Here is a 17,454-nt window from a genome sequence, read left to right as displayed (position 1 = left end):
TCATGCGGATTTTCCTGCTAACCTATGTATAACGATACCATAATTACATTATTTTCATCCATCCGTCAACACAAATGGCATGTCAACGGTTCCCAAATAATAATGCAATGAAGCCAAGCCGAGATGTATGGTTCTTCATCCAGAGGACGAAGCACCACTGTATCATCTAAAACCTTCAGAGAGATCCCTTAAAACTGTAGTATAAATTTTCCACATCTGTTCTTGGTAGCTAGGTTAATTTAGCGAGACATGGACAAATCCAACACATAAGCGTTTCTACTGAGTCCTGCTTAGAGGTGACTGTCTGTCATGTTGCTAGTTGTAATGACGCTTTTAAAACAAGAAGAGTTATTTGTAATTGCTCTGGGAGCTAATTATTGCAGAGCCCAGCTTCACATCCTGCTCGCTGGGCTCATTATGGACAGCCAATGAGCAGTTCAGGTGAAAAAGTCAGCCAGATCTGATCTCTATAACATACATGATACTAGGATCCTGTAGCAACCTGCCGGCCTGCACAATCCTCTATGGCACGAATGCTACACGCGCAATATGTTATGCTAACATCCCACAACAATTCTCAAATTGGAATTACTTGCCTAAACTTCGAATCATACTTATTTTCTAATATCAACCATCGTTTCTGCACTTAAGGCAGACTTGCCATTTGAACAAGATGGAATTAGGACAACTGTAAAGCTCGTTAAACGTGGGCTAAAATTAACCTTACCTGGCTGTCGTCAGCCATTTTGTGTAGCCCGTTAATTAAGGCTCTGCGCCTCTGATACTGCAGCCGTTCTGTAACTGTTAAACCTAGTCTAATCGTATCCGTTGAAAACCCGTCAGTGAACCGTCCTCAAACACAATTAACATGTGGGCATTAACTTGTTGAATCTATGGGTCTTGTTTTTTAATTGGAAAAATAACGTTCAAAGTAAACGGGCTATTTTTCAGGACCAGAAAATAGAATTTGCATATAATTGACAGCTTAGGATAGAAAACTCTAAAGTTTCCAAAACTGTAAAGCTATTGTCTGTGAGTATAACAGAACTGATATTGTAGGCAAAAGAATGAGAAAAATCCAATCAGGAACGCAGCGGCTTCTAAAAAAAAGAGTCCCTTCCTATGCTTCCCTATTGAGCAGTGAATGGGATATCAACGAGATTCCTTTTTCTATGGCTTCCTTAATGTGTCTAGTATCACAAGACATCGTTTCAGGCTGTTATTTTTTTTAAATTATCCTGAGAGACTCTGCGTCAGTGTCCACCTGATGGCTCTTTTGTCTTTTACGCGAGGTAGCCATTTTTCCACCTGGTCTTATTGAAAAAAGCTCTATCCCGGTTGAATATTATCAAATAGATATTTGAAAAACAACTTGAGGATTGATTATAAACAACGTTTGCCATGTTTCTGTAGATATTATGGAGCTAATTTGGAATATTTTTCGGAGTTGTCATGGCCGCAATTTCCGGTCGTTTTCTCAGCCAAACGTGAAGAACTGACGGAGCTAATTTTGGCTACAAAATAATTTATGGAAAAAAAGGAACATTTGCTACCAAACTGGGAGTCTCGTGAGTGAAAAAATCCGAAGCACAAAGGTAAACGATTTAATTTGATTGCTTTTCTGATTTTCGTGACCAGATAGCCTAGCATAGCATTATGCCTAGCTAGCAGCAGGCTAAACTTACACAAATGTTTGTCTTGCTTTGGCTGTAAAGCATATTTTCAAAATCTGAGATGACAGGGTGATTAACAAAAGGCTAAGCTGTGTTTGGATATATTTCACTTGTGATTTCATGAATATTTTCTAGTAAGATTTGTCCATTGCGTTATGCTACTTCGTGTCAGTTGATGACAATTCTCCCGGGTCCGAATGGGTAGTTACAAGAGCCTTCACATGAAGATATCAAATACATGACGTCAGATATGCCTATAGGTATTGTTGACTTAATCAGAATACATATCATAGTGTCACAGTACGTGCTGTTGACAGCCTACCCCGAAATCAAACAGGAACATGGATTTTGTGGATTTTGTTGTGAATTTTTACAATTGTATAACTGCCTTCATTTTACTGGACCCCATGCAGAGTAGCTGCTGCAGCTAAAGGGGATCCACATATACAAACCCAATGCAACATGATAACACATGCATCAACTTGTTTTGACACATCACATGGGATATGACAGTTCCTGATTCTGAGATGCTGTAAATCAACAGATCTTGAGAGGAGATAAAACATCTGATCTATTTCACAGGTGTAATGGATTTCCTCCTCTTCGTCTGAAGTATTGCACGGATCGGACCAAAACGTAGCGTGGTAAGTATCCATGTTTTAATAGAATAAACTGAACATGACACAATATAAAATAACAAAGTGGTGCCATGAACGCCTGTCCAAGGAGACGCACTGGAGACCAGATGCGTAGAGCCGGCTTCATGGCACCTGGCTCGATGTCCACTCGAGCCCGGCCGATACATGGAGCTGGAATGTACCGCACCGGGCTATGCACCCGCACCGGGGACACCGTGCGCTCCACAGCATAACACTGTGCCTGCCCGGTTCCCCTCTCTCTCTCCCCCGTAAGCACGGGGAGTTGGGGAGTGTGGCGAAGCCAGGTAGGAGACCTGCGCCGTGTGCCCCCCTGCGCTGTGTGCCACCCCCCCCAAAGACATTTTTGGGGCTGCCTCTCGGGCTTCCTCCCGCGCCGCCGTGCTGACTCCAGTCGCCGGTATCACTCACACTGCTCCAGAGAATCCCAAGCGGACTCCGGCACTCTCCCTGGGTCGACCGCCCACCTGTTTATCTCCTCCCAAGTAGTGACACAGCCCAGATCTCGCTCCCATGTCCAGAAATCCTGACATCGCTGCTGCCCGTTACCACGCCGCTTGGTCCTTTTGTGGTGGGTGATTCTGTAACGGATTTCCTCCTCTTCGTCTGAAGTGTTGCAAGCATCGGACCAAAACGCATCGTGGTAAGTGTCCATGTTTTAATAGAATAGAATAAACTGAACATGACACAATACAAAATAACAACATGAATATAAACGAAACAGTCCCGTGTGGCACTGACACAGGAACCAATAACCCACAATGACAAAACAGGCTACCTAAATATGGTTCCCAATCAGAAACAATGACTAACACCTGCCTCTGATTGAGAACCATATCTTGCCAAACACAGAAACAGACAAACTAGACATACAACATAGATACAACATAGATTGCCCCTAAGATCACACCCTGACCAAACAAAACATATAAACATACAAAGCAAACTATGGTCAGGGTGTGACAACAGGTTCCTGGTGGTTTCATCAATCATGTCTTGCCATGCATGTGATATGAGATAATGTTATGCACCACGTAAATATACATTGCCTAAGGCTGCAGTGCTATACTCCATGGAGACAGTGCTCAATGTTCATTTTACATGATGGATATATGCTACTCCATTTCATACAATCAATCAGTACAATTTATTTATAAAGACCTTTTTACATCAGCAGATGTCACAAAATGCTTATTCTGACACCCAGCTTAAAACCTCAAATAGCATGCAATGCAAATTTAGAAGCATGGTGGCTAGGAAAAGCTCTCTAGAAAAACAGGAACCTAGGAAGAAACCTAGAGAGGAATCAGGCTCTGAGGGGTGGCTAGTCCTCTTCTGGCTGTGCCGGTGGAGATTATAAGCGTACACGGCCAATAAGGCCAGATCGTTCTTCAAGTACTGTCGTTCGAACATTCTTCATAGATGACCAGCAGAGTCAACAAAATAATGTGGTTAGAAAGGGTGCAACAGGTCAGCACCTCCGAAGTAATTGTCAGTTGGCTTTTCATAGCCGAACATTCAGAGGTCGAGACAACAGGTGTGTTAGAGAGGGAGAGAGAGAGAGAGAGCGAAGATCGAAACAGCAGCTCCATGACAAGGTATCACGTCTGGAGAAGACACATGCCTCTTCATGTGATACATGATGTTTGGCTGTGCTAAGTGTTATCTTATGGGTTTGGTGATTGTTCTGTGTGAAGCCGTATTCTGCATTGCATCATGGAATGTGATGTGAAATCCCTGGGCCTATGGCTGTTGAAGCTACTCCACTGCACTGCTGCTCCACTGCACTGCCCTTCTCCCCCGATTGCTCAGTTTGGTCTGTCTGCCAGCTCTAGGAAGAGTCTTGGTGGTTCCAAACTTCTTCCGTTTAAGAATGATGGAGGCAACTGTGTCCTTGGGGACCTTCAATATTGCAGAAACGTTTTGGTACACTTCACCAGATCTGTGTCTTGACACAATCATGTCTCTGAGCTCTATGGACAATTCCATGTCTCTGAGCTCTATGGACATCTCAGAGGGTTGATCAAGCTGCAGATAGCTAATGCTCCTCTATGTGTTTTCCCTTTGCTGCTAATAAGCTCTTACCAATCAAACTAAATTAATAGACTGATTATCTGACAGTCTATGCAGCAACTATTGTATTATAGTCAAGCTGTGGTTATTTTATTTATTTTCCAAGACAAGTCAGTTCAGAACAAATTCTTATTTGCAGTGACAGCTTAGGAACAGTGGGTTAACTACCTTGTTCAGGAGCAGAACGTCATATTTTTACATGGTTAGCTCAGGGATCTGACCTAGCAACCTTTCAGTTACTTGCCCAATGCTCTAACCACAAGGCAACCTGCTGCCCCAAGTCCTGCCAACTCAAAAACTGCACAATAAATGTGTAACCAAGGGGGAACTAGTGCATGTCTCTGCTTCAGTTTTACTAATCTTCCAAAACACTTGAAATTCTTATAAAATAATTTGCATTTATTTGATCAAATAGACTTTGAAAGGGTAGACATGCAGAAATTCCTCTTGTCAAAAGTCTTGCTTTTACAAAAGTAGTTCTTCATGCAGCGTAAGAGGTTACAGGTTCTTCTTGGTGAAGCGCCTGAATGGCTTCATCATTGCTGAAAAGACCCTGACAATCAAGGATCGTTTTTTGACAGGCTGAGATATGGAGGGAGAAACCTGAAACTGGAGCTAGAAACACAAGAGAAATGGAGGGATGGAGGGAGGAAGGGAGGGAGGGGAGAGAGATGCAGTATAGTAACGTTGAAAAATAACAGTGCTATGAGTTTGGTAGGCATACCTATGTTTCTAACACACACAAAACTACAAGCTTTAGCAGAGTTCTAAAATCCTTACCTATGCAATGTCCATCAGTAGACGAAAACTCAGTCTGTTCCTGGACTGAATGGCAGTCCTTTTGTTTCCTCTCTTGGAACGCTAACAGAAGAAAGGTAAAGAAAATGGAACAGAATAAATAAATTAATGGAACACTTCTGAATCCAAGGCAACAATTTAGTGTTGAATAAAACATATTTATTTCATGTATTTGTCTTATCATAGCCACATCAATAACATCAGCACCAAACTGGAACAAAAAACAATTGCTAACTCCCTGCTATACCTTGAAGTTGATCCTGAGTTTGGTCATTGAAAAGCAAAGGAAGCTCCTTCTTGCTTTCTGCTCAGCCCCCCTCTCTGTCCCAGCCTGGTCTGATGGGTTTGTTGCAGCAGAAGCTGGTCTTGACGCCTCCTTGCATCCCTGTACCAGCTGCTGGGTCAAGGACTTTACCAGGACTCTGTCAAATGCAGGGTCCTGGGAGGAAATAGCTGCTTGCAGGGTGTTATAAGAGCCAAACTCCTCCATAATGTTTTTATGTACACCTCTGAACACCCTGTGGATGTTCAGGTTCTGGGAATATGCCTGTGTCCTGGAGAATCTGGATGCAGCACAGAACTCAGACAGGACTTGTCTGATGAGTTGCTGAGATGTAGGATCGAAAAGAGGTTTTAGCACTCGGTGGTCGGCTGCTGTCAGTCATTGGACTGTTACGATGCAAGGGTTCATTTGTGTGTGCCATCATCTTTGTCTTTAGGTCACTTGTAGAAATCTCTGGCATTTTAGAGTCCCTGGTGTCGATGCAGGACCTCCTGACGATGGGGCAGGTCAGATCAAAAGGCACTTCGTCAGGGATGGGAGTGCCAGGGCGGTTGATCTCTAACTCACACTCTGACCTAGGACCCTTTGAAGAGCTGGACAAGGAACTCCGACCATTTAAAGAAGTGGATAAAGATGACCAGGTTCTAGGGATGTCTTGGCAGACTTGTTCACTGTCATCCTCACTTTTCTCAACCTCCTTCAGCATAGTTCCTACCATATCATTGATCTGAAGGAGCTCCCTGGAACCCTTAATTCGCCCGAAGTTTGAGATTCCACTCTGGATAGCAACCAGGATTTCCCCAAGGGTCTCTTTGGAAGATGCATTTTCTGTCCTTTCGGATCCGGATGGCTTCAGCCCTGTGAAGAAATCCTTAAGTGTGTTCTTCATACTGACGCAGATGGTCTTCGCTGTTGACCAAATTGTCTCCTCTGATATTTTAACACTCAATTCAGTATCATCCAGTTGGGAGAGAAGAGAGAGAAGAGAGAAGGTTATCATCTGTGAAGATCCTGTTTTGTGGTCATTTACAGGAACTGGCCAATCAACTGCTTCACATGTGCCTTCAAATGATGCTATCATATCCATGCCTCCCACAAATGCCTGAACAATCACTGTGGCAGTGGAGGTTACAGATGTCAGGGCTGTGCAGCTGGTATTCAGGGGGGCTTCAGTAAGGTTAGGAGCAGCACTAGAAGGCCTAGAGGAAGGAGCCACGCTAGAAGAGCTGCTGACTTTCCTTGTAAGGATGGTGCTCACCGCCTTCAGGGCTTTAGACTGAAAGTCGGGGCTAGAGAGGGTCTGAATCTTTCTGGCCACCACACTGGTAGAGGATCCAGTGTCTTTGCAAAAGTGAGTGGTCCCTTCTTTCCCAGATGGACACTCAACATCAAGGTCACATTGAAGATTGGTCAGAAATTTAGACCCCAAGATTGTCCATTGTCCATTGTGCCGACAATGACATCCAGCATATCATCGGTCACAGGGTCCATGAGGGGACTAAACCCTACCCACTCTGGCTCAGACGTTTGGCTCTGTTGCTCGGCCAGGATCTGCACCGAGGCTACCCGAATTACTTCCTTGCCTGCTGCTATGTCCTGACTGTCCATAGGGGGGCAACTCCCCGAGCTGGCCTGAATGGCTACTGAGAGGCCAGAGTTAAGCTGGTGTACTTCCTCCCCCACGATAGCACAGCTCAACTCGGAGGAGCTGGAGGAGGTGGGGTTGGAGTGACCCTCAACCAGGGATATCAGGAGGCTCTCTTCCGTTACCCCAAAAAGAGCCTTCAGAGGCTCCTCCATGAGGGGAGGAGTTGCAGGCAAGCTCTGCAATGAGGTCTGGGACCTTGAAGATAAACACACAATCACTACTTATGCCATGCAAATGTGGCCAACTGGTATCTAATCTGGGTCATTAGTGAGCCAGATTTTTATGTTTGTACGACATCAGAATATGATTAATTGTGAAAGGCATGCCTGATCTATTTATTCATAGATTACTTTATGGCTTACCCAGTTAAAATTGACTTTCACCTGGACCCACCCCCCCACTGGCAACATTTCTGAACAGAACTTAAAACTACAAGGTGTGAATTCCGAGTTAATAATTTATGATAAGTATGGGTCAGTTCTTGCAATAATTAAGTTGAAATATTGCTGTGAACATACCTCTTAGGCGAACAGCATGGTGATAAGGTTCTGCGAGTGGATTTTTGTCGGCACCCTGCACTGCCATTCCTCCTCCTCTCCTTGGTCCAGTAGTTCATCTCACTGATCAGCAGCCTTTTCTCTCTCTCATCCAGACTGCCTAAGGAATCCTCAGACCCTGTCAGAGAGCACTGGGATTCTGGGGAGGTTGCCCCACTCCTCAGGTTCACCCCCATGATACGACCTAGCGCTGGTAGGAGAATGCGGAGGGCTGTCTGGGTCACGACTTTAACAATCTTCAGACACAGCATGGAGAGCTGCTCGAATGTGAGCTATGGCCAACAAACATAGTAATGTTTTTGTCAATCAAGCAATTCCATGACACCATTCCCTATAGGGCGCACAACTTTTGACCAGAACCTTATGTGGAGAGACTTACGTTATTTTTCATGCCATGCTGAATCACTCTCCATTGGCTAGAGAAAAGAAAAGAAAGGAAACATATTTTACCTGCACACTGATGTTGAGTTAGTGGAGTCACTAGATAGCCATTTTAGGGAAAATAAACGTGTATTTAATTAAGCTATTAGCAAGTACATGAGACATTTTGTTCTTGATTTACAGGAAGAGTTAGGGGTGTGGTTACAGTGATGTTAGGTGTAGTGTCTAAAATCCCATTTGTGGTTAGAAGGTGCACTATGACTATACATTCAGAGTTGTTGTATGTGAGGTTGGAAAAAGACATGGCACTTGCTCATCAGTTAGACTCCTCAGGAAGGAGAGGAGGATTGGGGCACAGCATGTCTCAATCTTGAGAGAAGGCATTAGAGTCCTCTGAGCCTCCTTCTCCAGCTGCTCAATGATAGATCCCCTATCCCGGAAACCACACCCGGGTGTCTGAGAAGACTCTGGGAAACCGCAAAGAGAAATCTAAAGTTGAATTTGTACTTGATCCCTAATTTCCTTCACCTTTAGTGATTTGATTACACTGGACAGGTAATAGCACATCTCTCTGCAGGCTTCCACTATATTGCTTTTACCTATATAGATACTATCTTCTCAGATCAATGCTGATGAATTTGAACACAACCTGCACCCAACATGAAGTAATCTCGGACCTGCACCAATGCTGCTGTCCTCCTCCACGGATGTCTTCTTGGCACGGCCACTGGACTTAAGTTTAGCCTACATGACAACATATTATAGGTCTCATAGCAGATCTAAGGTCAGTGTAGCGTGTCCTCCTAATGCTTTAAGGCTAGGATTTAGTGATAGTAAACTAATCCTAGATCTGTGCCGAAGTTGGCAGAACATGTGTAATGGACAGCATATTTCTTACCTTGCCTCCTGTCCTGTTCTTGTTGGTCTCATGTGTCTCTGTTTCGTCCTTCATATTCTCCACAACCTTATTTTGGTCATCTGGGGGATCCTCCCATTTCACGCTCTGGTGGATAAATGATAGGTCAATATCAGTCCTTGGTTGTGACTTTGTGAAATAACTTATTCGCTCCTATTTTAAACAAAACGGCAATAGTGGTCAGATTTCAGTCCATGGATCAAACCAGTGAGACCTATTGCTTTGTTAGTGACCTACTATATTATTATTAATTTCTCCTCAACTCAAAATAGGCTAAATGAACCATACCTTGCTGTCATCTGACATGATGTGTAGCTTATTTTTGTAGGCTGTTTAGAGGAAATACTAATACCTCCTTTGAAAAAACGTCAGTGAACCATCGGCAGACAACTGAAGTGAATATGAATGTCCTTGAATTATGCCAAAGCATTGTTGAATACTCGATACCGATTGGCTGAAGCCAGGGCATTCTTCAAAGATGTCATACACACATGATGTCACAATTAGGCCTAAGTCTAATGTCTATATGAACTGTCAATGTCATTAGAACACAGATCATAGCTTGTCAAAATTTTGCCAAACGAAAATATTTGTAAGTGCACGTTTTTGCGTTTAATTTATGGTTTATCAAGCATCCTCATTCATCACCATGCACAAAAACGTAACTCGCTGCCATCCATTAGCTATAATTCTGAGGTTGCAAAGCTGCAAAACTAGAACGTGGAATAAATTATAACCACTTGCACCTAGAATAATTTAAAATCAATGACGTTCTAGGGGACTTGAACCTTTTCAGCACTGTGGAGCTGTCCGCTGGCGTCAGGGGACCGTGCCATGGTGTTGAAATGTTTCGAGTCTGGGCAGCACCTGAGACCGCGGCATGGTGCTGAAATGGAGCAGGGCTCAGTTCTATGGATATCTCATGCGGATTTTCCTGCTAGCCTATGTATAACGATACTATAATTATATTATTTTCATCCATCCGTCAACACAAATGGCATGTCAACGTTTCCCCAAATAATAATGCAATGAAGCCAAGCCGAGATGTATGGTTCTTCATCCAGAGGACGAAGCACCACTGTATAATCTAAAACCTTCAGAGAGATCCCTTAAAACTGTTTTATAAATTCTCCACAGCTGTTCTGGTAGCTCGGTTAATTTAGCGAGACATGGACAAATCCAACACATAGCGTTTCTACTGAGTCCTGCTTAGAGGTGACTGACTGTCATGTTGCTAGTTGTAATGACGCTTTTAAAACAAGAATAGTTATTTGTAATTGCTCAGGGAGCTAATTATTGCAGAGCCCAGCTACACATCCTGCTCGCTGGGCTCATTATGGACAGCCAATGAGCAGTTCAGGTGAAAAGGTCAGCCAGATCTGATCTCTATAACATACATGATACTAGGATCCTGTAGCAACCTGCCGGCCTGCACAATCCTCTATGGCACGAATGCTACACGCGCAATATGTTATGCTAACATCCCACAACAATTCCCCAATTGGAATTACTTGCCTAAACTTCCAATCATACTTATTTTCTAATATCAACCACCGAAAAATATTCCAAATTAGCTCCATAGTATCGACAGAAACATGGCAAACGTTGTTTATAATCTATCCTCAAGGTGTTTTTGAAATATCTATTAGATAATATATCAACCGGGACTGGTGGCTTCTTAGAAGGAAAGAGAGAAACACATCAAATCAAATTTTATTTGTCGCATACACATGGTTGGCAGATGTTAATGCGAGTGTAGCGAAATGCTTGTGCTTCTCGTTCCGACAATGCAGTAATAACCAACAAGTAATCTAACAATTCCAAAACTACTATCTGATACACACAAGTGTAGGGGATAAAGAATATGTACACAAAGATATATGAATGAGTGATGGTACAGAGCGGCATAGGCAAGATACAGTAGATGGTATCGAGTACAGTATATACATATGAGATGAGTATGTAAACAAAGTGGCATAGTTAAAGTGGCTAGTGATACATGTATTACATAAAGATGCAGTAGATGATATAGCGTACAGTATATACATATGAGATGAGTAATGTCGGGTTTGTAAACATTATATTAGGTAGCATTGTTTATTAAAGTGGCTAGTGATATATTTTACATCATTTCCCATCAATTCCCATTATTAAAGTGGCTGGAGTTGAGTCAGTGTGTTGGCAGCAGCCACTCAATGTTAGTGGTGGCTGTTTAACAGTCTGATGGCCTTGAGATAGAAGCTGTTTTTTAGTCTCTCGGTCCCAGCTTTGATGCACCTGTACTGACCTCGCCTTCTGGATGATAGCGGGGTGAACAGGCAGTGGCTCGGGTGGTTGTTGTCCTTGATGATCTTTATGGCCTTCCTGTAACTTCGGGTGGTGTAGGTGTCCTGGAGGGCAGGTAGTTTGCCCCCGGTGATGCGTTGTGCAGACCTCACTACCCTCTGGAGAGCCTTACGGTTGTGGGCAGAGCAGTTGCAGTACCAGGCGGTGATACAGCCCGCCAGGATGCTCTCGATTGTGCATCTGTAGAAGTTTGTGAGTGCTTTTGGTGACAAGCCGAATTTCTTCAGCCTCCTGAGGTTGAAGAGGCGCTGCTGCGCCTTCTTCACGATGCTGTCTGTGTGGGTGGACCAATTCAGTTTGTCTGTGATGTGTATGCCGAGGAACTTAAAACTTACTACCCTCTCCACTACTGTTCCATCGATGTGGATAGGGGGGTGTTCCCTCTGCTGTTTCCTGAAGTCCACAATCATCTCCTTTGTTTTGTTGACGTTGAGTGTGAGGTTATTTTCCTGACACCTCACTCCGAGAGCCCTCATCTCCTCCCTGTAGGCCATCTCGTTGTTGTTGGTAATCAAGCCTACCACTGTTGTGTCGTCCGCAAACTTGATGATTGAGTTGGAGGAGTGCGTGGCCATGCAGGCGTGGGTGAACAGGGAGTACAGGAGAGGGCTCAGAACGCACCATTGTGGGGCCCCAGTGTTGAGGATCAGCGGGCTGGAGATGTTGTTGCCTACCCTCACCACCTGGGGGCGGCCCGTCAGGAAGTCCAGTACCCAGTTGGTGTTGAATGCCGAGCTGTAGTCGATGAACAGCATTCTCACATAGGTATTCCTCTTGTCCAGATGGGTTAGGGCAGTGTGCAGTGTGGTTGAGATTGCATCGTCTGTGGACCTATTTGGGCGGTAAGCAAATTGGAGTGGGTCTATGGTGTCAGGTAGGGTGGAGGTGATATGGTCCTTGACTAGTCTCTCAAAAGCACTTCATGATGACGGAAGTGAGTGCTACGGGGCGGTAGTCGTTTAGCTCAGTTACCTTAGCTTTCTTGGGAACAGGAACAATGGTGGCCCTCTTGAAGCATGTGGGAACAGCAGACTGGTATAGGGATTGATTGAATATGTCCGTAAACACACCAGCCAGCTGGTCTGCGCATGCTCTGAGGGCGCGGCTGGGGATGCCGTCTGGGCCTGCAGCCCTGCGAGGGTTAACACGTTTAAATGTTTTACTCACCTCGGCTGCAGTGAAGGAGAGTCCGCATGTTTTGGTTGCAGGCCGTGTCAGTGGCACTGTGTTGTCTTCAAAGCGGGCAAAAAAGTTATTTAGTCTGCCTGGGAGCAAGACATCCTGGTCCGTGACGGGGCTGGTTTTCTTTTTGTAATCCGTGATTGACTGTAGACCCTGCCACATACCTCTTGTGTCTGAGCCGTTGAATTGAGATTCTACTTTGTCTCTATACTGACGCTTAGCTTGTTTGCCTTGCGGAGGGAATAGCTACACTGTTTGTATTCGGTCATGTTTCCGGTCACCTTGCCCTGATTTAAAAGCAGTGGTTCGCGCTTTCAGTTTCACGCGAATGCTGCCATCAATCCACGGTTTCTGGTTTGGGAATGTTTTAATCGTAGCTATGGGAACAACATCTTCAACGCATGTTCTAATGAACTCTAACACCGAATCAGTGTATTCGTCAATGTTGTTGTCTGACGCAATACGAAACATATCGCAGTCCACGTGATGGAAGCAGTCTTGAAGTGTGGAATCAGATTGGTCGGACCAGCGTTGGACAGACCTCAGCGTGGGAGCTTCTTGTTTTAGTTTCTGTCTGTAGGCTGGGATCAACAAAATGGAGTGGTGGTCAGCTTTTCCGAAAGGAGGGCGGGGCAGGGCCTTATATGCGTCGCGGTAGTTAGAATAGCAATGATCCAAGGTTTTCCCAGCCCTGGTTGCGCAATCGATATGCTGATACAATTTAGGGAGTCTTGTTTTCAGATTAGCCTTGTTAAAATCCCCAGCTACAATGAATGCAGCCTCAGGATGTATGGATTCCAGTTTGCAAAGAGTCAAATAAAGTTCGTTCAGAGCCATCGATGTGTCTGCTTGGGGGGGAATATATACGGCTGTGATTATAATCAAAGATAATTCCCTTGGTAGATAATGCGGTCGACATTTGATTGTGAGGAATTCTAAATCAGGTGAACAGAAGGACTTGAGTTCCTGTATGTTTTTGTGACCACACCACGTCTCGTTAGCCATAAGGCATACGCCCCCGCCCCTCTTCTTACCAGAAAGATGTTTGTTTCTGTCGGCGCGATGCGTGGAGAAACCAGCTGGCTGCACCGACTCCGATAGCGTCTCTCCAGTGAGCCATGTTTCCGTGAAGCAAAGAACGTTACAGTCTCTGATGTCCCTCTGGAATGCTACCCTTGCTCGGATTTCATCAACCTTGTTGTCAAGAGACTGGACATTGGCGAGAAGTATACTAGGGAGTGGTGCACGATGTGCCCGTCTCCGGAGTCTGACCAGAAGACCGCTTCGTTTCCCTCTTTTACAAAGTCGTTTTTTTGGGTCGCCGGCTGGGATCCATTCCGTTGTCCTGGGTGAAAGGCAGAACACAGGATCCGCTTCGCGAAATTCATATTCTTGGTCGTACTGATGGTGAGTTGACGCTGCTCTTATATTCAGTAGTTCTTCTCGACTGTATGTAATGAAACCTAAGATGACCTGGGGTACTAATGTAAGAAATAACACGTAAAAAAAAAACTGCATAGTTTCCTAGGAACGCGAAGCGAGGCGGCCATCTCTGTCGGCGCCGGAAGTTGACACAATGGCCGCATTTGTCTTTTATGCACAAAACACTGAGAGCCTCCAGCTGACCACTGACGCAATGTTGACGTTCAGGCTCATTTTTCAAAATAAAAGCCTGAAACTATGTATTCCGACACTAGACACATTAGGGAAGCCATAGAAAAAGGAACGTGGTTGATATCTCATTCACTGCTCAATAGGGACGCATAGGAACGAAGAGCTTTCTAAATAAGAGTTCCTTCCTGATTGGATTTTTCTCAGGCTTTCGCCTGCAATATCAGTTCTGTTATACTCAGACAATACTTTTACAGTTTTGGAAACTTTAGAGTGTTTTCTATCCTAAGCTGTCAATTATATGCATATTCTACCACCTTGTCCTGACAACATAGCCTGTTTACTTTGGGAACGTTATTTTTCCAAAAATGAAAATAGTGCCCCCTAGTTTCAACAGGTTTTAAACTTGTCTAATCGTATCCGTTGAAAACCTGTCAGTGAACCGTCCTCAAACACAATGAACTGATGTCAATATGGACGTTAACCTTCACATAAAGATATCAAATACATGACGTCAGATAAGCCTAGAGGTATTGTTGACTTGATCAGAATACATATCATAGTGTCACAGTACATGCTGTTGACAGCCTACCCCGAAATCAAACAGGAACATGGATTTTGTGAAATCTGTTGTGAATGTATAGGAATGTTTTTACAATTGTATAACTGCCTTCATTTTACTGGACCCCATGAAGAGTAGCTGCTGCAGCTAAAGGGGATCCACAATAAATACAAATACAAACCCAATGCAACATGATAATACATGCATCAACCTGTTTTGACATATCACATGGGATATAACAGTTCCTGATTCTGAGATACTGTAAATCAACAGACCTTGAGAGGAGATAAAACATCATCTGTTAAAACATCATCTGTTGATCTATTTCAAAGGTGTAACGGATTTCCCCCTCTTCGTCTGAAGTGTTGCAAGAATCGGACCAAAACACAGCGTGGTAAGTGTCCATGTTTTAATAGAATAAACTGAACATGACACATTACAAAATAACAAAGTGAATATAAACGAAACAGTGCTGTGTGGCACAAACACTGATACAGGGAACAATCACCCACAACCCACAATGACAAAACAGGCTACCTACATATGGTTCCCAATCAGAGACAATGACCCCCCTCCCCCACCTGCCAGAGCTGGCTGACTGCGCAGGACAGACGGGAGACTCTGGCAGCTCCGGACAGACGGGAGACTCTGGCAGTTCCGGACAGACGGGAGACTCTGGCAGTTCCGGACAGACGGGAGACTCTGGCAGCTCCAGACAGACGGGAGACTCTGGCAGCTCCGGACAGACGGGAGACTCTGGCAGCTCCGGACAGACGGGAGACTAGATAACGAGCAGAGTCAACAAAATAATGTGGTTACAGAGGGTGCAACAGGTCAGCACCTCCGGAGTAATTATCAGTTGGCTTTTCATAGCCGAAAATTGAGAGGTTGAGAGAGGTAGAGAGAGAGAGAGAGAGATGCAGTATAGTAACAATGAAAAATAACAGTGCTATGAGTTTGTTAGGGATACCTATGTTTCTAACACACACCTAAACAAAACTACAAGCTATAGAAGAGCTTTAAAGTCCTTACCTATGCAATGTCCATCAGTAGAGGGAATCTCAGTCTGTTCCTGGACTGAATGGCAGTCCTTTTTGTTTCCTCTCTTGGAACGCTAACAGACAAAAGGTAAAGAAAATGGTACAGAGAATAAATAAATGGAACACTTCTTAATCCAAGGCAACAATTTAGCGATTAATAAAACATATTTATTTCATGTACATATTTGTCTTATCATAGCCACATCAATAACATAGGCACATAACTGGAACAAAAAACAATTGCTAACTCCCTGCTATACCTTGAAGTTGATCCTGAGTTTGGTCATTGAAAAGCAAAGGAAGCTCCTTCTTGCTTTCTGCTCAGCCCCCCTCTCTGTCTCAGCCTGGTCTGATGGGTTTTTTGCATCAGAAGCTGGTCTTGACGCCTCCTTGCATCCCTGTACCAGCTGCTGGGTCAAGGACTTTACCAGGACTCTGTCAAATGCAGGGTCCTGGGAGGAAATAGCTGCTTGCAGAGTGTTATAAGAGCCAAACTCCTCCATGAGGTTTTTATGGACACCTCTGAACACCCAGTGGATGTACAGGTTCTGGGAATATGCCTGTGTCCTGGAGAATCTGGATGCAGCACAGAACTCAGACAGGACTTGTCTGATGAGTTGCTGAGATTTCTGTCATGTCTGCTGCCTGTTGGGAGGGTCCATCTAGGGCTGAGGGTCTGATCTTTGATAGCAACCTTATCACCAGTATGGTGACCAAACAGATGACATCATCTTTGCTGGAGTACATCAAGTACTGCAGTGGGAATGCAGTGGCACCGCTGATGTCCGGGGTGATTAAGAGCTCCCTCAGATGGCCAGAGCTGCTGGGGGATGCACACCTCCTTCTCTTCAATGTCAATCCCATCTCCCCTTGGTACTAAAGAGGTTCCCTTGCTGGTGAAAGACGGAGTGGAGGATCGAAAAGAGGCTTTAGCACTCGGCGGTCGACTGCTGTCAGTCATTGGACTGTTACAATACAGGTGTTCATCTGTGTGTGCCATCATATTTGTCTTTAGGTCACTTGAAGAAATCTCTGGCATTTTAGAGACCCAGGTGTCGATGCAGGAGTTCCTGATGATGGGGCAGGTCAGATCAAAACGCACTTCGTCAGGGATGGGAGTGCCAGGGAGGTTGATCTCTAACTCACACTCTGACCTAGGACTCTTTGAAGAGCTTTGAAGGAACTACGACCATTTAAAGAAGTGGACAAAGATGAACAGGTTCTAGGGATGTCTTGGCAGACTTGTTCACTGTCATCCTCACTTTTCTCAACCTCCTTCAGCATAGTTCCTACCATATCATTGATCTGTAGGAGCTCCCTGGAATCCTTCATTCGCCCTAAGTTTGAGATTTCACTCTGGATAGCAACCAGGATTTCCCCAAGGGTCTCTTTGGAAGAAGCATTTTCTGTCCTTTCGGATCCGGGTGGCTTGAGCCCTGTGAAGAAATCCTTAAGTGTGTTCTTCATACTGACGCAGATGGTCTTAGCTGTTGACCAAAGCATCTCCTCTGATATTTTAACACTCAATTCAGTATCATCCAGTTGGGAGCCCCCGTGGGAGCACTGCGAAACTCTCCCACTTCTTTCCAGTAGCACAGTGTCAGTGGACTCATTTTTCTGGAAAATAGTCGCCATTCCTTTGACAAAGGTTTCCACTAATCCAGAGGCTGTATTCTCAGAGGACATGGAGGACATGGATTCTGAAAGGACATGGATCTCTGATGGTGA

At 44.5% G+C, this 17,454-nt stretch overlaps 1 long non-coding RNA gene across 1 annotated transcript; it reads left to right on the top strand.

Moving 5' to 3' along the window:
* The first annotated feature begins 1,395 nt into the window (after nt 1-1,395).
* Nucleotides 1,396-16,927, top strand: LOC135549153 (uncharacterized). Its single transcript, XR_010456957.1, has 4 exons — nt 1,396-1,595; nt 2,256-2,317; nt 15,019-15,080; nt 15,275-16,927. It is a non-coding gene; the product is annotated as an uncharacterized LOC135549153 (long non-coding RNA).
* The last annotated feature ends 527 nt before the right edge of the window (nt 16,928-17,454 follow it).

This window comes from Oncorhynchus masou, chromosome 1 (assembly GCF_036934945.1).
Source record: "Oncorhynchus masou masou isolate Uvic2021 chromosome 1, UVic_Omas_1.1, whole genome shotgun sequence".
Taxonomy (NCBI): Eukaryota; Metazoa; Chordata; class Actinopteri; order Salmoniformes; family Salmonidae; genus Oncorhynchus; species Oncorhynchus masou.
This window is presented reverse-complemented; position numbering and strand designations above follow the sequence as displayed.